Below are 25,104 nucleotides of genomic sequence, written 5' to 3'. Positions count from 1 at the left end.
GAAGCATCTTTGTCTTTTACCTATTCTGCCCCCCTAAGTTACTTTATGAAGCATCTTACATTAACTGGTAGTAAGTAGTGTCATGTCCAAACTGTTTTCTTTGGGACTGGGGGGAGAAAAGAGTAGTCTTCCCAGCTGTATGCATCATACTTCCAGGCACTCAAATATTAAGAGAATATTTATTCTTCCCTTTCTTTTCTGTTAAGTGTGTTATCAATTATTTTACATTCATTATCACTGAAAGGACTTATAGTGGGTAAACAAGAAATATTTGCTCATGAAATTGCTGCCCAGTTAACTTCCTAAATTTCTCTAATACCCCACTTTGCTTTTGCTAAGTCTGATTCTGATTTATACTTTCACTTTGTTATTGCCTGCAAGTTTTTACATAGTTAAGGAATGAATAAAAATCTATTGACCTCTCAAGTAGCCCTATTAAAATAAATGTTATACAGACTTGTCAACGTCTTTGAAATAGAATGAATGTGCATTTGTCAAAGAAAAGTCACAATGGACAATTAGGTAAGGGAGCCTATATTCAAGACTATGGCAATAGGGAAGGGACCTCTGAGCTCAACTCTGCTGAAACAAAGTGTGGAGTGTTTTAAGTGCTGGGGTGATCTAATGTAAAAGTACTGGAGGATGTTGGAAGGAACTCTGGTCAATGTGATAGGCATCTGTGTTTGCTAATTGGCACTTACAGCACCTCCTGCAGAAGAATTGTCTTGCTAATGGGTTTTAGCCCTGGGCAAGTTCACTAAGGATTCAGTGTGACCAAGGAATGACAATGGAATGTTCTTGGGGTGAAAGGGTGTATTGCCCACCTTGTTCTCCCAGTGACAGGTGGAGCACTAGAATTACATCTGCATCCAACAGTCTGCAGGTCTGTAATCCTCCTTCATCTCTGCCTCCGCCCAGAGCACTGGGCAGAGTCTTTATATAGTGAATCACTCAGTAATAGCTTATTGCCTGTTGGTGTGGAGGCAGTAGCCTAGCAGAAGGCCAGTTACATCAAGTAGTTTAGGTTCAGGTGAGGATCCTGGCCACAGGAACCTTCATTTTATCTACACTCCACCCCTCCAGGATCCTCGCCTCACAATCTACATGCTCTCAGTCTTCCGCAATGGTCTCTGTGCAAGGAAGCATTTTAATCAGATTCCACAACAGCAACAAAGGATAAAAGCAACATATAGATAATAACATAAATTGAGAAACAACAAGATTTTGATACAGGTAAAAAAAAAATTATAATACTCTTTAATCATGAGGAGATTATTTCAGCTATATTCCAACTAGTTCTAGTCAGATGAGTTCATGGTTCATACTTAGTAGTGGTACAGATAGGGAGCTCCATCCACTCCAGCAAGTAGCAGTTTTTTTGCTTGGGTGTGTGCCCAATCCACAAAAACCTTAGGGGTAATAAGACACATGTTTTAATGATACCAACAAAGGCAAATCTTGTCCATCAAGTAGGATGCATGCAAGAGAGTGGTCCTATGATAGGACTCTGACAGTAAGGGGGTCCCATCCAGGTCTAGTATACCATACCTTACCCCTCTCCCAGTGAGGGTTATTGAGGGGTCTATATATAGTGCTACTGCAGGTGCATGCACTGGCCATAATGATAAAACAAAACTTCCTGGTAAGATGCTCCTACCTTCTGTCCATTCAGGATATGCTACTGTGATCTTTGGGGGCCACTCTGCTGTTACTCCAGGAATACACAGGAGGCCAGTTTCCGAGCCTCGTCCCCAAGGTGCCAAGAGAGCCAGCTATCATCGATCCATTTTTCAAAATGTCCAAAGCCATGTCCACTCAATGGAGTCTCCAGAGTTTAGTGCAGTTGGTGCTGAAAACAAGATATTATACTGGTGACCAAACCTCAGCTTCAACAATTCTTCCTTGGTTTGTACTTGCAGTTGTATAGGGGAGGCAGCAGTATGTGTTAGCATGTCTGCAGGGCTCAGGGCTCCCTTTCAGGTTCCTAATTCAAACACAGTAGCACTGTCCATAAGGGTACTGACCATCACTGCAGACTATTGGTGTCTGACTTCAGTCCATATTTTAACAAACCATTGTACCTCTCTATTATGCATCTTGCAGTAGGATACATGGCATATGAAACTTCCATTTGATTCTCAACTATTGCATCCATTCTTATAGTCCATGTCCAGTAAAATGGGTGCCTTGATCACTCTCAATTACCTGTGGTCAGACATAGGCTGCAAAGAAATGCTTCAGGTCTCTTTTGGTCATCTGGTGGTTTGCATAACCTGCAGGAAAAACAACCAGAAGTCCAGTATCTGTGTCTGCACAAGCATGGCATATTGGTACCCTTCTGACATGGTCAGAGGCCCAATATAGTCTATCTGCCACCTGACATTGGGTATCAGCCCCTTAGCTATTGTCCCATGCTGCTGTGGAACTTGGTGTAAGTCCCTTTTAGAGCATAGGACACACTCCTGCCAGGCTCAAAGGTCAAAGGCAAGCCCCACTGACAGGCTTTAGCCCACACTGTCTTTTGCCCCACATGCAAAAGATGCTACTGTAACCACTGGGCCACATCAGAGGCAGGTTTTCCTTCTAGCCAATGCACCTGGGCCAATTTATCTGCATCATCATTTCCTGGGGATGCCATTGGCAAATGACCTGTCACATGGTATACTGTGATTGTTTTTGTCTGATCACAGGCCCATAAGTCTTGCCAAAATTCCTTCCCCCAAAGGGCCCAGTGACCAACCAACCAGCTGGCATGGTACCATGTCAGTAGCCACAGGGTCAAGCCCTAATAGACAGTCCAGCTGTCAGTGCAGACAACTGTTGGGGAGGGTTTCTGCCTGATCACAAGCCCGCAACTCTGCCCATTAACTGCTCTTCCCCTCATCATCTTCCATCCATAGTGTCTCAGTCTTAGGATGGAAAGCCACGGCCCTCCATTTTGGGGGCTGCCCATGGCTGGAGCCATCTATGTACCATGCATCTTCGGGCATAGGGGCTCTTCCCTCTCGATAGGGACTCTCTGCTACTAATGGTTCAAAAGCAAAATCTTCCTGCTTTTCGCTAGTATATGTCACTGGCATCAGTAAGCACTGGAGTTCTTCACTCAAGGGGCTTCTAGAGAGGGCGCTATGCTGCTGTAGGTAAGCACCCCACTTGACCAGTTTGGGCATTTGTGCCACACCACTCCTTGGCTGTTGGGTCCAGTCTTGTACCTACCCCATGATGGAATAGGTGGTTATTACCTTTATCGGGGCCATTTCAGTGATGGGTTCTGTAACCAGAAGGCGTGATACACAGCAGCCAGTTGTTTCTCTACCAAAGTGTATCATACCTCTGCCCCTTTGCAGAGTTGTGACCAGAATACAATGGGTTGGCAAGTTCATTTAAGCTGCTGCCAGAGACATCAGGCATAACCATCTTCACTCACATGAACATCCAGCTCACAGGGCCTTGATGGGTCTATTACACTCAAGGCCTGTATGGCCTTGACTGCCCATTTTGCTGTAGTAAAGGCAGATGCACGTGTCTCATCCCAATCCCACTTGATACCCTTTCATACTAACCAGTATAAAGGCTTCAGAATTTGTACAAAGTGTAGGTTAAACACTCTTCAGTAGCCTAGAAGATCCAAAAACTCCTCTAACAAAGCCACAGTTGTAGGGTAGGAAAGACCTGGACTTTATCAATGACGGCTTCTGGTATAACTTTAGTCTTACCCAACTAGATGACCCCCAAGGATTTGACTGACAAACCAGGTCCCTGAACCTTGGTGCTGTTCACATCCCATCCTTTCTCCTGTAGATGTGGCAGCAGTCTAGGTGCTGCACCTTCTAGATCTGAAAGACCATCAGATGTGAGCATGATATCATCAATATAATGGTACAACCACACCATTGGCATTTCCTCCCATGTAGCTCAGTCCTGGGCTACAAGTTCATGACAGATGGTGGGGCTGTGGAGGTATCCCTGTGAAGGGACAGTGAAAGTCCATTGCTGTCCTTCCCACGTGAAGGAAAAGTGTTCCTGACTTTCCTGCTCAATGTCAATGGAAAAGAAGGCATTAGGAAGATCTACCACATATTGGTATGTTCCTAGTTCATGACTGAGGGTATCCGTAAAGTCTGCAGTAGAGGGGAGAGCAGCATGAATAGGGGATATGACTTTATTCAATTCTATAATCCACGATCATATGCTAAGAGCCATGTGGCTTTTTTACTGGTCACACTGGGGAATTGAAAGGACTATGTGTAGGCTTTATAATACCCACCTTTTCCAGTGCCTGGAGGGTTTCTCCAATTTCTTTATGCCCTCCAAGCAATTTGTATTGTTTGGTATTAGTCACCTGCTGTGGTACAGGCAAAGCTATGGGTGGGTGCCTAGCATGTCCTGTCATAAATGCCTTCCCCACACATATTCTCAGCCTGAACTCACCGGCAAACATAGATCCTACAGGATATCAATCCCCAAAATATATTTGATATGCTCCTTTGGGGGTAGACACCCTGCTCCTAAAGGGATTTGGGCTTGTTTCACTCTGAAAGCCTTACCTCCATATCCATCTATAATAGCTAGGACCCCAGGAAACCACTCAGGGTTACCATAAATCAGTGAACATTTAGCCCTGTGTCCACCAGAGCCAGGACACATTGTAGGTTCAATGGGGATCAATGGATAGCAATTTCAACACGGGGCCTCCAGTCCTCTCTGGTCTCTCAGTCAGGTACCTTGACCTTTCCCTCAGTAAAACCATGTTCCCCAGTCATCTTCCTATGTGGGTTCAAGTGAGGTTGGCTCATGCTCCAGCAGGAAGTCTTGCAAATACACAGGCCGGACTTGTGGCTCTGTCTCTGCCCTCTACCTCTTAGTTCTTAATGTCTGTAAGTGCTGTTTTGTTTTCAGTTGTTGCCACAGCTCCAGTAAGAGTCTATTTGGCTAGTACCTCAACATAATAAAGGCCATATATGACAAACCCATAGCCAACATCATACTTAACAGCGAGAAGCTGAAAGCTTTTCCTTTAAGATCAGGAACAAGACAAGGATGGCCACTTTCCCCACCTCTATTCAACATAGTAGTGGAGGTCCTAGCTACCACAATCAGACAACACAAAGAAATAAAAGGCATCCAGATTGACAAGACAGAAGTTAAACTATCCCTGTTTGCAGATGACATGATATCATACATAAAAAACCCTAAAGAATCCACTCCAAAACTACTGGATCTAATATCTGAATTCAGCAAAGTTGCAGGATACAAAATTAATACACAGAAATCTGTGGCATTCCTATACACTAACAATGAACTAGCAGAGAGAGAAATCAGGAAAACAATTCCATTCACAGTTGCTTCAAAAAGAATAAAATACCTAGGAATAAACCTAACCAAGGAAGTTAAAGACCTATACCCTGAAAACTACAAGACAATCTTAAGAGAAATTAAAGAAAATACCAATTAATGGAAACACATCCCATGCTCATGGATAGGAAGAATTAATATTGTCAAAATGGCCATCCTGCCTAAAGCAATCTATAGATTTAATGCAATCCCTATTGAAATTCCTACAGTATTCTTCAACAAACTAGAGAAAATCATTCTGAAATTCATATAGAACCACAAAAGACCTCAAATAGCCAAAGCAATTCTGAGAAGGAAGAATAAAGCTGGAGCATTATGCTCCCCAACTTCAAGCTCTACTACAGAGCCACAGTAATCAAGACAATTTGGCACTGGCACAAGAAAAGACACATAGACCAATGGAACAGACTGGAGAGCCCTGATATAAACCCAACCATACATAGTCAATTAATATATGATAAAGGAGCCATGGATATACAGTGGGGAAACGACAGCCTCTTCAACATCTGGTGTTGGCAAAACTGGACAGCTACATGTAAGAGAATGACACTGGATTATTGTCTAACTCCATACACCAAAGTAAACTCGAAATGGATTACAGACTTGAATGTAAGTCATGAAACCATAAAACTCTTAGAAGACAACACAGGCAAAAATCTCCTGAATATAAGCATGAGCAACTTCTTTCTGAATGCATCTCCTTGAGCAAGGGAAACAAAAGCAAAAATGAACTCAAGGTACTACGTCAAGAACAAAAAGTTACTGTATGGCAAAAGACACCATCAACAGAACAAAAAGGCATCCTACAGTATAGGAGAATATATTTTTAAATGATATATCCAACAAGGGGTTAACATCCAAAATATATAAAGAACTTACATGCCTCAACACCCAAAAAGCAAATAACCCTATTAACAAATGGGCAGAAGATATGAAGAGACAGTTCTCCAAAGAAGAAATTCAGATGGCCAACAGACACATGAAAAGATGCTCCACATCACTAATCATCAGGGAAATGCAAATTAAAACCACAATGAGATTTCACCTCACACCAGTAAGAAAGGCCAGCATCAAAAAGACTAAGAACAACAAATGCTGGAGAGGATGCGGAGAAAGGGAACATCCCTCCTACACTGCTGGTGGGAATGTAAGCTAGTTCAACCATTGTGGAAAGCAATATGGAGGTTCCTCAGAAAACTAAAAATATAAATACCATTTGACCCAGGAATCCCACTCCTTGGAATATACCCAAAGAATACAATTTCTCAGATTCAAAAAGACAGATGCACCCCTATGTTTATCACAGCACTTTTTACAATAGCCAAGATATGGCAGCAACCTAAGTGTCCATCAGTAGATGAATGGATAAAGAAGATGTGGTACATATACACAATGGAATACTATTCGGCCATAAGAATGAAACAAATCCTACCATTTGCAACAACATGGATGGAGTTGGAGGATATTATGCTCAGTGAAATAAGCCAGGTGTAGAAAGACAAATGCCAAATGATTTCCTTCATTTGTGGAGTATAACAATGAAGCAAAACTGAAGGAACAAAATAGCAGCGGACTCAGAGACTCCAAGAAGAGACGACTCATGGTTACCAAAGGGGCGAGTGTGGGAGGGTGGGTGGGGAGGTAGGGAGAAGGGGACCAAGGGGTATTATGTTTAGTACACATGGTTTAGGGGAATCACAGGGAGAACAGTGTAGCACAGAGAAGGCACATAGTGGATTTATAGCATCTTGCTGCACTGATGGACAGTGACTGCATTGGGGTGTGAGTAGGGACTTGATAATATGGGTAAATGTAGTAACCACATTGTTTTTTTATGTGAAACCTTCGTAAGAGTGTATATCAATTATACCGTAATAATAATAAATAAATAAAGAGTCTATTTGCCTTCCCATCTAATTTTCATCTGTCTGCTCCTGCCTGAATAAAATCAACCCACATATGGGTCCTCATAACCTTCATGGGGCCCTTTAAATTCTTCCTGTGAGTAACAGACCTTCTTTCTTTCCATACTATCATTGCTTCAGCCTCTTCTAAGTCTTCTACTTTATGGGCAACCTCACTTAAGGGCTGCCCTAAGTGAGGGGCAAGAATGGCCACTAGAGACACAAAGAGGGATTTGGGAACTATTTGAAGTACAACATTTCTCATCTCGGCCATAATTCTATGAAGTATAGATGGCATTTCTTTTGCCTAGCTCTTGTAACACCTGTTGCAGCTCAGCATATGTCTTCTATCTAGCAGGGGAGGATGACATAACACCCTGATTGGGCCACACAGCATGAGGAGCATCCATAAACCAATCGAAGGGGGAGTGATTTCCTGGGGTCTGATGTGCATTTTGTAATCGCTGCCTCAAGGCAGAATGAACTGTCATGGAAGCCAGCTTTCCCATCTCTGATCCAAACAGAACAATTCCGTCCACCCATAAATCCCACAGATGCAGGAGATAAACTGATATTGATTCTGAGAGCTTCTGCCTAAACCAGGAGCCCAAATCTACCAGCTCAGCCTAAATATAGGGGCAGAGCAGAGTGTGTTCCATGACCTGGAGAAGGGACTGCACCTTTCCTGGAGGAACCCTCAGTTGCTGTGTTTTCAGTAGAGGAGAGGTCAGTGGCCCCGGTACCACTCCTTCACCCTTCCCCAGCTCCACTATTTCTGGGGCTGATGGCACCTTTCTCTCCACTCCCCTGAGTGCCTCCTCTGCTACATCCTTTACCTTTTCTAAAGTGCCTTGCAGCAGTGCTTGCTGTCTTCAGTAGCTCTCTTACGTTCATCTCGATGCCTCGCCGCTGTTGTTCTCGTGCCGCCTCTTCCTGTGCTTCCCTCAGGAGTACATTCTTGTTGTTCATGGCCTTTTCCTCCTTCAGAGGAGCTGGCAGTGCTGCTGTCTCATTCTGTAAGGAATCTTTTACCTCTTTCACTGGACCTCACAGCTCACATTCTTGCACTACCTTTTCTTGTGGTTTTTGCAGGGGTCTGTCTTTTGCCTTCATGGCCTTTACCTCTTCCACATTATCTTGTGATGGCATTTCAGTCACCAACAGATTTTTTACCTCCTCAGTGGAACTGCACAGCTGGCCTTCTTGTGCTGCCTCCTCTCATATCAATGCTATTTCATTCTTCTATGAATCCACAGCAGTTTGCAGTTCACGTTCCTGTGCTACCATTTCTTATGTCTCTTTCAGGAGCATGTTCTTTTCATCTGTAGACTTTTTTAATACTATGAGAAGCAGCCAACCCACAATCCTTGATGCCTCACAGGCACTGTTTCTCAAAGGACCTACTTGCTATACCAAGTGCTACCCCTACTGCCTTAGGTATCACCTCCACCTGCCTCCAGTCCTAGAGTGGGGCCCAACCCTCAAGGAGGCAAGCCACCTCAGACCACATACCCATTGGAGGACAATCAACTGTCTCCCCATTCATAAGGGCAGCCCACTGAAGCACCCCTCCCATAAGGGCAGCCTGTTCTTTTCCTTGGTCAATGATGAATCCTGGCAGCTATGCCAACTGTATTGCCAATGGGTTTTAGCCCTGGGCAAGTTCTCTATGGATTCAGTGAGACCAAGGAATGACAATGGAACGTTCTTGGGATGAAAGGGTTTATTACACACCTTGTTCTCCTGGTGATAGGTTGAGCAGTAGAATTACATCTGCATCCAATAGCCTGCAGGTATGCAAATCTCCTTCATTTCTGTCTCCACCCAGAAGACTGGGCAGAGCTCTTTATGTAGTGACTCAATCAATAATAATTAATTGCCTATAGGTATGGAAGCAGTAGCCTAACAGCAGGCCAGTTACATCATCAAGTAATTTAGGTTCATGTGAGTATACTAGTTATAGGAACCTTCACTTCATTTACACATAGCCATCCCTTATCCTATCAGTTTCCGTCTTTAGCTTAGGTGAGATCTTGCATACTGGAGAAATTCTTGCACATTGGGAAAATTTTCTCCATCTTTAAAATAATTACATAAGTTTGTTCCCCAACAAATGCTAGAAGAAATGACTTAACTGGATAACTTTCACTCTAACTGTGATAAGCTGTTGTTGTTTAGAAGGTCAAAGATGTGACTGATCATAATTATTATATTGCATTGAGAATGAGGAGCTGGAAAAAGTGAGTCTGTAAAGAATTTGATTAGCATAAACTCTGATTCTAGATGATTAAGTTAAAACCCAATGTCTTTTTCTCAAGAGGAACTATTTGAACTTGGATAACCCATACAAATGTGATTGCATATGATTGTATAAAGTTGGCTTTGGAGATTTAACAGAACAATTCAACAAATATTTATTTATGCCTATTTATTTCTTCCCTCTAATCGGGCCTCCACATTCTCATCTAGGGTGATCTTTTAAATAAAAAATCTAATTATGACACTCATATTATAAATACCCCAATGACAGGCTGTATGATAGCTCTTTAACTAGGGGTCCCAAAACTAGGGGTATAATGTGGTCTGCCAAGTTTATGCAATGTATAGGACAAGCATGGGCTTGATTTTTCCAAATATTTGGACTATATATCTTTTATAATAAAAGCAAACAGTTATTGTTGGAATGCAACATTCACAGGAAATTTTAAGCTGAATTAGGACATTTGAAAAACAAATGACTTTTGGTGACTTTTTATATGATACCTCTAGTCATGTGAGAGATTCATTCTAGCTTATCTTCTGTTAGGAATATTTGAATTGAAAAATTAAGAAACATTTACCAGGGTAAGGTCCAAATTCTTCAGCAGATAGCAAAAAGCCTGAATTGTCCTGCACTGGTTATTTTTGCACTATCACTTTTGACACCTTTTGCTCATACTTTTTCCTCTTCCAATTGCAAACTAATCCCAGTAGTCAGAACACAAATCTTGGCTTTCATGAAAACTGTTTTACTCACCTAGAGTATTCCCTTCTTATCCTGTTCTTTCAAATACATTCCTATGTGTCCATCAAAACCTTGCTTGGGACCATCTTCTGCCTTAAGTCTTGACTGAAAATCCTAGGTATAATTCACTTCCACCTCTTTACAAACTCTGTAGCCAACACACACTCTGCATACTTTTATAATTGTCATTTTATATTCACTCAAGTGCTTTATCATTTTGATTCCCAAGAACCAGATGTGTAGCAAAGAGAAAGGCCAGTAATCACCATATCAGTAATGCTTCCAAGGTAATGATCAAGTCCTTTTCCAGCTTACAGGGACATAGTCATCTCTCTGTTCTCACCTAGAAATTCTCTCCCCATTTTCCTCTGTGTTCAATCTCCACAGGCCTTCACTAAGTTTTCCAGCTGGACCAGCATCTCCTCCGCTTCATGGTTTTGATACATAATCTGAAGTATCTTGGAATCAAGTGTTAATGATAACTGTGGGCAGGACTTGTGGGCATTTTGGATGTGAAGTATAAAGGAAAAAAGACACAAAAGTGGCTTTTCTTAGATGGCAAAGGGGTTCAGAATGGGTGAGAAGGATTAAGGGTCATAAAGCACATTTAATCATTTTAAGTCTTCTTTTTTCTATAGACTTAGAGAAGTCAAGTAAGAATGCAATATATGAGTCTGTATTGAATAAATGAATTATTTATTGAAAAATTGGACAAAAACTAAATAGATAAAATAATCTTGAATGTCTTCACATAAATAGTATTCTTCAAATATCATTATATTTTAAGTCTCAATATTAGAACATCCCATTACTTTCTCAATTACCAATAAAGCATACTTCTCTTAGGTAGTAATTTTAATATATAGATTGACTTTATAGTTATTTTGCTTTTTATTTTCACCTCATCTCCCTTCTTTTTACTTATATGTCCTTCAGGCCAAAATAAGAAAGGTTTGGTTTTCAGGAGAATCAAAAAAGTTACTGTGGTCTGTGCTCTGATGCACACCATTGCGCTAACCAGAAGGGGCCTAAACCCAGCTGTGGTTTCACCTTTCTCCTACGAACATCACATATATTTTGCTGTGCACATTGTTCTTGAGTTTGGGAGCTCTTGTTTGTATGAAAGTGTTTGTGGAATCCTGGCACCATCGTACTTCCCAATGCACAGCATGAGTCATCAATGATAAAGTTGCCAAGATTACACAGAACCTAGATAACAATTGGCAATTGGCTTCAAAATCAAGTTGCAAATTTAACTATATCCTAATTACCAGGAAGATTATACAATATCCATTTGATAACAGAAGGCTCTGCAAGATGGTATAAAGCACAAAGTAGCTGTAAGTGTGAACTAAAGAAAAGCTTAGCAAAAAATAAAAAATAAAAAAGGTATTAAGGCATAAAGAGGAATCATATAAGAGATAGGACCATAGAGAGAAAAAAACACAGTCTTTGAGACAACACTTCAAAGAACAATAACAAAAACCACAGCAAAACAACACCAATGGAGAGACAGACCCAAGACACCCACTGAAAAACCTGTTACTTCCGATCAGTATGTGGGAGTAAGAATTCCCCCAGTTTCCTTATTATCCAATTTTTAAAATTTGATTTTTAATACCCCTGAACGTATTTTTATTTCTTCCTCCCATCCATCGTCTCCTGCCCCAAAATTTATTTCTTTAGTAGAATCACATCTCTTCAATATTTGAATCCACTCAAATTCCTATATAACAGTCCTTCCAACTCACTCTGATCTTCATTCAGGCAAGAATGAATGGCTCACAAGATGCAAAATAAGTAGAATAGATATCAAGTCATTGCAATACAGTAGTGATTCTTCTGTCCTTAGCCTTTCATATAAATGCATAATGCATACTTATTTAGTGCATACCTGCTGTCACTAAATAATCTACTAGGTGCTTTCTCTTGTAAATTCATAGCATAGCAATAAATATTAAAACTACCAGATAATCAGTAGTATGGTTGATTGTACAAAAATGGATCTAGAGATGCTATGGAAGCTTGACCTTTGGCACAGACATCCTTGGGACTGAGCTCTTAAATGTAAAGGTCCAAATTATTTCACACTGTCAGCATCCAAAAAAATAAAAAATGCCAAAAATACGTGCTATCTGGAGTGAGATGGAGAATCATCCTCTCCTTTTATTACCATAGAGGGAGGCTTTTCCCAGCTCCTCCCCAAAACAACACACACATATACACACAACAGAGTCCAACTGAAAACTTGAAATATGAAAAAAAAATAGCAAAAGGAATTTGGTTTCTTGATATTGTGGAAATTTCTTCCCTTCCACTCCCCTCCCCTCTTTCCATAATTCTAACCTTCCTCTCTGTCCTCCTTCCTTTGTTCCTGCCAGCCTCCCTCCTTCCTTCTTCTATAATGTACTGGCAATTGTACTAGGTATTGGAATACAAATAACTATTGGATTATCCTGATTTCCTTTGCATTTCACTCACATGGGTATTCATATATTACAACTTCATAGCCTCCAATTCTCTGAATCTGCATTTTAATCCACAACTCAAGCAATTCTGATATTGACAGTAAGCAATTCACTCTGAGAAAAGAATTTTAAGAAGTCTGTTTGGTAGGCAACTTAGCTATTTCTCAAATTTCCTCCCACTGAAAAATGACCTATCTAAACTCTTTATTATTTTGCTATTCTTATTGAACTTATAGCTGCTTTAAAATCTTGTCCCTTACCATCCTTGCCATTACCACTTCTGATGTGTCCAGCAAAACCTCACCTGGATCAGAATTCACCAGGCTGTCTGGAGCTACTGATCCAAACTAAATGAGACTTGTATTCCATTCCCCACAAAGCTAACAACATAGGCCAAAACCAAGATTACTTGCTAACATAACAATTACAGAGGAATAACAGTGTTAAAAAGAAACAAGCCCCAAATGGAGTTCATTTGCAACCCTATGACAGCAACCCAAAACTTAATAATAGTTTCAACCTAAACCAGAAATGTGACTTTTTAACAGTTTATCTGAAATTTCCAGGTCAGCACATGTGAGGTAATCTGCCGATAATAAAGCTTTGCCTCTTCTTTATCCCCAAAAAGATGTCCTGGTTTGAAGCAATCCTGTCTTTTCTTTTGCTCATGACCTACTGCCTCATCCTCCTGCCTGTAAATACCTTCCATTTTGTCATTAGATCCTCCTCTACTTTCTAGAGGAGATGATGCCCAATTCATGAGTTATTTAATAACCTCAATTGTCTTAAAATATACTTAGTTTTATTTGCTTTTTAACAACACAAAATAAAATAATGCATTATAACACATTATTCAACATATGAAACAAATACAGAACTATATCACATAGCTTCACCTATAAAGAGACCAAACTTAGGACAATTCACATAGACAATAAAGTAGCATTTTTTGGAGATGCGGGCCCTCATACAGTTTACCATGTTGGTGTGGACCTGTGCCTTTTGTTTTGCCTGGATGTTGTTTGTTTGTTCATTTGTTTTTGTTTTGTATTGTTTGCACTGTAGTACAATATTTTCTGCTTTCCCAGATATCCTCATGCCAATAGTTCAAGTGCTCTGTGAGCATTCCTGAGTGCACTCGAGTGACTTTGTCAGCGTTTTATTCATCTTAGTCTCTTTAGATTCTTTCTGGGATTCAACAAGTATCTGTTAAGGAACTAAGAAGGAATTATTATGGTTGAACAATTAATGTCCCAGTAGACAGGGATAACATAGTAGAACAGGATATTTAAATCCTTAATGATATACCTATGTATAGCATTGTGTCAATATATCTATATTTATGTCTAATCTTTGTATGTCTACAATAGTATTTATACATATAGGATCAAAAATATTGAATTGGTCCATATTGTAGCTCTCTACCTCTGTTTATTATTCTGTAGAACAGGAAAATATGAAAAGCATTCATATATATGTATTCACATATATGAAGAGAATATGTTATGATACACATTTGTATAATAAACAGCCACTATTATTATCTTATCATGTTTTTACATGTTATCCTTTTTATTTTAGGCCTATTGACATCAGGAACACTATTTTATTCAACACCTGATTCCCTATGCCTATTGCAATTCCTGATGACCTTTAAAAATCTTGCTAACTGCGGCTTGTACATGCTGTTTCTAACAAATGTAAAGTGAAATCCCCAGGAATTTTTCTTAGAAAATTCCCTTTAAAATTATAGATTGATAGAAATGGCTTGGAAAGTAACTGGCATATGGTAAGTGTTCAATAAATATGATGTGTAATTGTTATCCTTAATCCTTTCCCTCTAGGGTACTGATTTTCTTCTGTGTCATTAAAATGGATAGTTGGACCGGGGACTTATTTTATCATCTACTCTGGATCAAAAAAAGCCTTGAGGTTGGGTCTCTAGTTTTAGTGAGGAAATTATTGCAGGAAGACTGTCACATATTCTTAAAACACCCTGAGGAAAGTTATGTTGAAAACAGAAAGTTAAAGGATACTAGCTACAGCTGGGAGCATGTATGCATTTGAAATGCAATTATCTTCACCATGGCTTTTAGCCAGATAACTTGGGACTAATGATAAAATGAGTGTATGTAACCCTCCCCTATCTCTTTGCTTCTCCCCACCTCCTCTAATGTTCTGGTTAGGCAGCCCCAGAGGAAGTCTTAGAGGAATCCAATGGGGAAGGAAGGAACATTTTAATCACATCTTTCTTGTGCACGAGGCACTTCACATACATGATCCCATTTAAATGTCAAGGTGCTTTCTGCATTCTTCACTTAATTACTGCACTTAATAGTCACAGTAGTTGGGGTTCAAAGGAACTAAATCATTGACTTCAGCAAGAGTGGCAAAGTCAAGATTTGAACCTTGGGCTCTATGTTTGAAGTCCTTGCTCTGTCCTGGACACCACGCTTCCCCTGAGTCTGCCATCTGTTCCCATAACATCTGTCCAGATATTACTAAGTGGCAATTGCCCACATGGTGTAGAGAATATAAAGACAAGAGGTCCTCGATTCCTGTGTTAATTACATTTTCCACATCTCTTGGCTATCCAGCCAAGGACTCTGACTCATTGAGGGACCTTAGAGAGGTGCAGACTTTAGTCCTCCAGTTGCTAAGGAGTCGCCTGGTGGATGACGCAAGGGCAGCCAGTGGCCTCTCAGGGACTGGAATGCGCACTGGCAGAAGGTATCACTTAGTGGAATGCTTCTCATAAAATGAGCTAATTGCAGCGTGCCATTTAGTTATCATGGGCTTCCAATTTTTTTTTTCTTTTTGTTTTGAACTTTTCAATTAAAAAAGGAGAAGAAAATTGAAGCATGCCATTTTTTTGTAGGTTTTATTTTCCAATATGCATTTTAGACCCACAGATTCTGAGGAAGATAATTTTAATGTGTTCATTAATATTTTGTAAAATAGATAATAAATAGGGAAGATTCATGGAGAAGATACTGAAATAACCTCATAAAATCACCCACCCGTGTCAGGAGGAGTGAGTTGGGCCACTGGGGCATCTGTGAGGGGGAACATGGCAGTTTTTGAGCTTTCAGTCTTGTGCCCTGGCTTTTCTCTGCCAGTGCATCTTTACACACCTTCCTTTCACTGCATGACAGGGTTTTGTTTTGTTTTTCTTTTTTCTTTTTGTAATATGATGACAAACACAGCCCCTGACAATTATAAGTAGTCTAACTTAAGTCTCTTTTTCCCACATCCAATCAGCTCAGGGAAGGCAATTATTGGCCTAGTTTATATCCAGTTCTACAAAAAGGTAGTTAAGGGGAGTTAGACTATTATCGTTCACCCAGTTTGTATCTGGTGATCATTTCTAAACCAAGCAACTAGGGGAAAGGGAACTAATCCCTTATCTAGTTCCTGAAAATTATATGGACAAGGTGGGGAGAAGCCACCAGAGTAGTACCTGACGATAGAAGCAAAGACCAGTGGCAATGCAGGGGATCTTTGGGATATAAGGACAAAGTGCTTTATCTTCTCCATGCATTCTTTGTGCCCAGGTAAGAGCTCTGACTCACTGAACACTTAGCAAGACAACTAACTTTTAGATATTTGGCTGCTTCTCTCTGCTAAAGCAGTTTTCCAAATTGTAGATGCAGAAACTAAAGTTAAGTAATGACCTCAGGCACGCGGGTTGTCATAGCCAGTGAGTATTCTGGGTCCTTTTATCCATACCAGTGGTTACAGATTGGTTACAATTTGAAGGACTCCAGGAAACTGTGCTTAACAATGTACTTCTCAGGATCCTAGCATTTGATCAGAGAATTACAAAACTGTGGGATAACAGGTTGTGAAGAAAAAATAAGAACTTCAGATTGCACTATTTTAGCTGCTTTTCCATATTTCACATAATCTAATGAGGGTCACAAACTTGCTACCAGCAGGCCAGTACTCCAGGCTGATGTGCAAAGCACTCCAAAATTGTTATTGTTCATAAGCAATTAATAATTTCAAAATGAATGCAGTATAAAAATGAATCTTTATACAGTGCATGTTTTCCACAATCGGTCCATCTTCCCTAATTGTTTTTCACCTGAGTTCATATTTGTGTACTGTCTGGCCCCTCTCCTTTTGAATCTGCACACGCAGAGCCCATTCCTGGGAATTCTTCTTCCAGTTTGAGTATGAATGCTTCCAGTGACAAGGAGCGATCTACATCCAGACTCAGACTTTGTTTTGATCATCAGAAAATTATTGCTTATATTGACATGAATCTGCCACCCTTTAACTTTCTTGTAATGATCAATTGTTCTTCTTTCTATGGCCATCAGGGAAGATCTTTTTCTCCTCATAAGTGGAAGACACTAGAACTTGTGAATCTTTCTCATTGGCATGACAGCATTTCCACTCTGTTCTTAATGTTGTAGACCCTTCAGTCTTTGTGATATAAACTGTCCTTGAACCTGTGTTTCACCTCTGTACCACTTTAACCTTCAGTACCTGAAGGACTACCTTAACATAACTTACATGTACATCAGCATAATATGTTTAATGCCTCTACTAGATTATACATATCTGGTAAGAGTAGAGTCCCCTTCTGCTTTTCACTATTGTTACTAAATGCCTACTGTAGTGCTTCTTATATTGTGGTTGCTCACTGAATGTTTTGCTAAGCAAATTAATAAAAAGTGTGTCTTCAGAAAGACTGTAAATGATTCACTTACCGCCCAAGTAGGAAAATACTAAATTTAATATTGGGAAAACAGTGCTAACTTTGTTGAGAGCCTTCTACTCTATGTTTAAAAACTGGACTAAATTTGCAAAGTATATTAGTTATCCAGGGATGCACTTTGGTATTTCTTCACTTTGAGAGAGAAATCTAAGTTCCTTTTTCAACATTCCACAGTCCTCTCTTGGACTTTCTGCAAGAAAAGCATGGGTGCATTTTGTTTCTGTCAATATTGGTATAAGCTCAGTAAATCCATTCTTTTCCCTTGTCCCTTATGTACAGTCAACTGCATTTCCTTCTGAGAGGTCTTCTAAAATTGTCTGAGCCTCTTCATCTGTTGCTGATATTGAAATATCAGCCTAAGTGAGGATGGTTTGAACCCAGTCCAATTTCGATGACTCCACTTCATCATCTATGGTTTAAAAAAAAATTATCTTGGAGAACATTTGACCATTACTTCCCCATGCTTTTACTCCTCTGATGACCCTGAGAGCCAAAGACTGAAAGTCTTGCATCACACTCTGTAATTATCTTCATGATGCTTATAAAACTGCATTAATTACATATCTGTTTGTGTAATTATTTTGAATTGTCTGCCTCCTCTACTAGATAGCTCTTATTATCTTACAGGGCATGAACTATGTCTGTTTTAAGCTCACTCTATCTCTAGCAACTAGTAGAGAAGCTCGGGCTTAAGGAAACTATGTTGAATGACAGTGAATTATTTTTCTAATTCAGGAGCCTATACAAAAAATCTCATTTTATAGCCTGCTCTTTAGTAATCCTCACATGCCACCTATTAAGGACCTTTTGCTCCAGTCATTTACCTTAATTCAAGAATAAAACACTTTCTGAGCTAAACGATTCACTCTCTTCTCTGGTAAGTCTCAGCTAATATTTTCTAGTACTGTGATTCCAACTGATTCTTAAAAGTTCAAACTTTTCCTATTTACATTCAGTTGTCCTAAATACCCTGTAGGGCTGTGGTCTTAGTAGCCAATAATAACCCCATCATAGACGCTAACACACTTCATGGCAATTTATCTCTTCACCTTGACCCCATGATGAAAACCTCGAGAACAGGGACCCCATTCTTATTCCACATCGTAAACACTTAGCACAATGTTGGGTCTAAAAGAATTGGTAAGCAAATGCCTCAGATGGTATTTTCATCCTTTCCTAACTACTATTGTCACATGATGATTGAATGAAACAATGCAATAAACTACTCTAAGAGACCTCAGGATATTTGGAAGCCTCCCTTCTTTGAATTCTAATATTACTTGGAGTAGTAGAAGTAGTGGATTCTTAAATCTGCAAGAACTTTCTTGTTTATAAAACATTTTGTTATGTTTTTCTATTCACTCATAAATGTTTCAATGAATTCTATCCTTTGGAAGAAAAAACAACAACATAAATTCTTTTTTTCAATATGCCCCATCTTCTTTTGGTTTGACAAATGCCCCAGAACATATGTAGTCACAGGGAAACAGTGAAGGAAGGCAGGGGGTGGTTTTCACAGGAATCAGCCCACCAGGCAGAATTAGCCATTTCTGGTAATGAGACTGTCTGTGCAGAGGGAGCCCAAAGGCTACAGTTGACACATTTCCATATGTAACAGCTACCCTACTACATTGTGAAACACACCTCAAGATGCTGCAGACTTGTTTTCTAGCAAAGGAAGGTGTTCTATATTTTATTGTTCTTTGTATTGGAGGGGGAGTGTGTGTGTGTGTTTGTGTGTGTTAGAGAGACAGACAGACAAAGGGAGAGCAGGAGATATTTTAAATGGTAGCTTTAATTTTCCATGATCTCATGATGTCAATGAACAATTTGAGTTTGGGAAATGTTGCATGATAAGAAGTGTATTCAGTTTGCATAATAATCATATTTGATAGTGTGACCATTCTGAGGCGTTTATCAATAGCAAGCTTCTGAAAGAAGGCTCTGAATTCCTCATCTTCTTATACTCATTGTTTAGTAATGTGCCTGCCATTAGTTGACTCTGATTTCAGACCAAAAAGTCATTCACTCAACCTCAAATATAAATTAATACAATATAGAGTCTAAAATATTTGAGAATAAATAACCCAGGAAATGAATGATTGAATAAATAAATGAATAAAGCTTAGTAATTAATATCATCATTATTATCATAATTTCCAGCATTGCTGGAAATCTTCATTTTCTCCATAGTAATACTCAGTCTGACTTCAAAGACCAAGGGCAATTGAAAAACATCATGACATTTAGTAAGTGGTCCTAACTTTAAATCAGACAACTACCTATCTGTATGAGTTATGAAAATCAATTAACTTCTTTGCAAAGGTTTCCTGATTAAAAATAAGGCCAATATGCCCATGCCACCTCCATCATCAGGTGGCATTGTGGAACAAATGAGATCATTCTGAGGAGACATGAAATATCAGGTAGAATAGGCTACAGTAATATCTCCCTGAAAAACAGAAACCTAGCACATGGCCAGGGATCCTCTACCTGCTTTCCCACATTGCTGAAACCCTAAACTTCCCCCTCCTCGTTTGCTACACCCATCCTAGTGATATTTGAAAACTCCCTGCTCCTTGACTATTCCACACACTTTCATGTATCTGTCTTGTTAAATGTTTGTCCTCTGCCTAAAGTACTGTTTAAAATTTATGTCTGATCTACTCTGTCAGTTTATGCTCATCTTCCAAAACCCAGTTCACCTTTTCTTTCACTACATCATCTGAATCCCTCTCCTACCTAGCCAGAATTATGACAGACTTTTCCTCCTTTGTGCTTGGAAAGCACATTGTTTATGCCTTCACTATAACATTAACTGATTATTTGAAGTTACGTATTTATACATGAGATTTCCCAGCTATTATATCAGGATTATAATGGAATGGGACAAGTCCTAACAGTCATAATGAATTAAATGCCAAATCTGTGTTAGGCACCATATCCACATAATTGTGTCACATTTTTAGAAGCAATGCAACTTCATAAATTTTATAGAAGGTGAGTTTTAAATGATGGTGATGTTAAAATTGGCACTTAGATGCTATTATTCAAAAACTCAGAAGAGTTTTCCTATGTAATTTATAAGCACCAGTGAACTGCAAGTTCCTTGTGGGCAGGCACCGTACATGACATTTCCTTTTCACCTACACAACTGTTAGCCTACAGCATGGACATGTTCTCAAACAATGATGATTGATGGTTGATGATGTGTGTCACTTCTTGTGAATCCCTCTTTTTTTTCAGAATTCAGGACTTGAAGTCAAGACCTTACATTGACATATCTTGCTGTTTTACCACATTACACACTTCCTGGGGTATAGATTTGTAATGCCTTTTCTGTTTGTACACTGCCAACATAGCAGATGTCACAACAGCTCATACTCTTTTCCCCAGGCTACTCTGCTTATGTGTGGTTTATATGATTAGCTTGATAAATGACTTTAGTTCTTTGGAGGCCAAGTGCTACATTTTCTCTAAAACACAATACAATTATAATTTTATATGAGGAAACAAGAATGTCTGAATCTTCAAATAATGATCTGCATGTTCATGTAGGAATGAGCTTTTAATTTGCATCCAGGTGACACTCCAGGGCTCAAAGAACCTGTAAACTTGAAACTGAATCCATTTTTTTTTCTGGCAAAGTATATATTTATGTTTCTGTGAAAACAGGAGCTAAATATCTTAGATTCTAAAGATTCATTCACAGAAAAGAGAGGGGCAAACATTTATAGCAACATTATTTATATTAGCTTCAAATTTGAAAATAATCCAACTATCCATCAATAGTTAAATGGATAAACAAAATGAGATACATCTGTATAATTGAATGCTACTTGGCAATTTAAAGGAACAAACTACAGATATTTAAAACAACAGGAATAAATGTCAGAGGTATGATAAATGAAATAAATCAGATAAAAGAAACTACATACAGTATGGTTCTATTATATGCAATTGAGATGGGACAGAACTGTGAAGATAGAAAGCATCAGTGCTTTCTTGGGGTTGGGGTGGGAGCAGGGATTGAAATTTAAATAGACATGAAATAACTCCTTGGGGTGATAGAAATGTTATAAAACTGGTTAGTGAACATGTGTAAATGTACTCAATGTAAAATTACTATGTGTATGTATACTCAGATTATACAGCAACAACATGCAGGTTTAACCAATACTAATATTATCGGCAAAGGTTAGAAATTGATACATCTGTCAATAAGATAGAGAAACAAAAATCATCATTTAAAGGACACAAGGGCTATGAATACTTGTGGAAAATGGAAATACCTGGGGTGAGAGAGAGCTGTTTAAAATTTTAACTAGGCACATCTAAGATGTGCACAGACACATTATGTACAGTGTAGTAAAATGTATTCACATTTTAGCAAAAGATTCAGATGTGCCAAAGGTAGGATTCAGAATTGAAAGAAAAATAAGTTTTGACACTAGGCATTCAGAGCATGACACAAATATAATAATAATAATAGTAAATATTATAATAATGACACTTCTATCTTCCAGGCACTATTAAGTACTTTAAGGGTGTTTTCCCATTCGGTCCTTACAATCACACTGTGAGTTGATACTTCTATTCTCCAGTATGTTACACTTTCAGAAACTGAATTTCAAAAGGCTAAAAGTAGTTGGTTACAGTTACTTGAGCTCTTTAACTCCAAAGTCCTTGCACATAGCCTCTATGCTACTCATTGCTTTATCACCCTCTATAATAAATTATGGCACACACACATATCAGAGGAAATTGGATCTCCTGGAAAAGAGAAGTAACCAAAAATCATGCAGTCTCAAATCTTAGTCTTGTGTTCACATTTCTCAAGCATTCTTTGCTAATATCAGCTGCCACCACGGAAGCTTTGCCTGAGGTGTTACCACTACTTCTTTAGCACACTGGTCTCAAAATAGACAATCTCCCACCCACCTTCTGTTTAGAAAAACTGAGATTTTTCAAAAGTACTAGTTAACTCAGGCTCCTCCCCAAGAAACGAGGGCTAAGGGGAGGAGAGAGGCACGGTGATTTGTGGGTCAAAACACCTTCATTTTAGGCCCATAAGCTATCTCATATTCATTCGCAAGGACAGCTTCAAATGTGTTATTTTTCCTGTGCAGAATTACCTCACTGACTGGGAGAAGCAAGCCCAATGACCTCAGCTGGGAAGAGCATAGGACTGAAGTACTGTCAGAGCCTGTAAACTGGCTAACCACCAGAATAAAGCATCTCTTAATTGTTTTGTTTTGTTTTTTAATGAAAGAAGAGAGAGAAAGCCATGTAAAATAGTCTAAGAAATACTTGGCAGTTTCTCCTCCATTCAGTTAACTAAGTCCTTCTCCCTATGGCTAAAAGTTGTCTCATTAAGAAGGCATTGGTGTATCCACGGTTATAAACAATATTAGTTGTGCTTGTCAGTGATCCATGCTGTCCCAATTACCATTATTCTAAAAGATTTCGGTTGCCTGTTGGGCGTTATACAATGAAAAGATCAAAGCAAGCTCGCATTTAGATATGTGATTTTGGAGTGTCTTTTTACATTAACACGCTATTTGTGCCTCCTGATAAATTTCCCTTTTGGACAAGTGCAAATAGCATAAGCTTTCCTCTTTAAAAACTGCTTTGCTTCTCTTTAAAATTCTTTAATGTCCAGAATAGGATGATCATGTTTCAAAGAAATTAAATGCCTTTATTCTGCATTGCGGTTAAGCTAAAGATACCGTGGTGGTGAAATGCTGTTATTTGAGCGGCAATTAGGGTACCTTTTAAAGTTGTGAGAGCTAAAGGTAAATGTAATCATAGAACAATTAGCAGGTAATTATGCTGTTCCGACTTAAATTCATGTCTGGAGTGAGCAAAGATCCTGAATTTCAGTATGTGACAATTTAGGTGAATTATTTATTTTCACTGAATAACTGTTGAGGGAAGCAAGTGATCCAAGAACCGAATACCATCCATTCACCTGACACAGCTAAGTGTCATAGTCAAACTATCTTACATAGGTGGAAGACCATTTGAAAAAGATTATTTACATAACCTATCTCTTGGAAAACAATTACATGATAAGAGATTTTTTTAAATGATGTTTTAAATTATTGCTTGGCAGTTTTATTGTAAAAAACTGAATTTCTATAGCCAATATAGCATCTATCCTCCCCCTTCTTACCACATTGTTTTGGAACCCTGTAACATTCACTTTATGAGCTGTAGATAACTCTTTATGTCCCCAGGGCCTAAAAGACTGACTAACACAAAGCGCTTGGTGAATGTTTGTTGCGCAGTTCACTGTATGTGTGGCCTCTGTTAGTTATATCTCAAATATTGACTTATATCTCAAGTATTGCTCTTCTATTTGCTGTTGGAAATTCTGAGTATTCCTTTCTTCACGGGGTTTCCAAACTGGTGAGACCTATTAATACATTACAGTTTAGTGAACACTTAAAATGTATGTCCCTCAGGTGAGAATTTGATCTCAAGAAATGTTTATTGAGCTACTACTGTGTTCCAGATCCTGGAATGGCTACTTTAGTATATCACATGTAATCATCACAGACGACCTGGAAGCAGGCTTTTCTTTACATTCGGCAAACTGGATTAGGGAAGCGGCATTGATCGGTAAAAGCAAAGGGCTGTGAAGTCTCTAGTGTATAAGTAAATTTGAGTTAGGGTTTTGCAACTAATATATAGTTTTAATTTATACCAGTCTCTTGCTCTTGAAGATAGTGTCTAAAAGTAAATTTTGTTTTACAAAATTTAAATAGTTGCAGACAAACCTGGACACTGTCTGGACTGAATGGACTTCTGTATATAGGTGAACATTGTAAGACCTTTGTCTTCCAAAACTTTCTTAAAATGACATAATAAAACACTAATTTGAAAAGATTTATGCACTGCCATGTGCATTGCAGCATTATTCACAAAAGCCAAGATATGGAAATGACCTAAGTGTCCTTTAATGGATGAATGGATAAATAAATTACATATACCATTTCATTATTCACACATACGTGCACAAGCATGCACACACACACACACACACACAATGGAATATTATTCTCCCATAAAATAGAATGAAATTTTGCTTTTTGTGACACCATGAATGGGCCTTAAAGGCATTTTGCTAAGTGAAAAATGTCAGACGGTGAAAGACAAATGTCGTATGATCTCACTTATACACGGAATCGAAAAACAACACAAGAAGAACAAACAGGCTCATAGATAGAAGACTGATTGGTGGTTGTTAGTAGGGGCAGGGGCCAGGAGAAATGTATAAATTATTTCTTTTAGCTTAAATAAATTGAATAAAACAACAATGAAAGAAACTATATAAGAACCGAGCTGTATACTAAAGTTTTAATTTAATCCATTTAAATTTCAAAACAGATTAGTATGAATCCATTCACTTCATGAATCTGGTATGGGTTGTTGTGAAAGTACTCATTATCTTGTTCAAAAACAATATCATTATTCCTTATGGACAAGTTCAAACCACGGTAAGGTACCACTACACACCTATTAGAATAGACTGACCATGGCCTGTCAAGGCAACTGGAATCATTGTAATCATTGGTAAATGTGTCAATTGTACAACCACTTTGGAAAACAGTTTGGCAGTTTCTGAAAAAGCTAAACATATAC

This window comes from Manis javanica, chromosome 17 (assembly GCF_040802235.1).
Source record: "Manis javanica isolate MJ-LG chromosome 17, MJ_LKY, whole genome shotgun sequence".
Taxonomy (NCBI): Eukaryota; Metazoa; Chordata; class Mammalia; order Pholidota; family Manidae; genus Manis; species Manis javanica.
Note: the sequence above shows the minus strand (reverse complement) of the source record.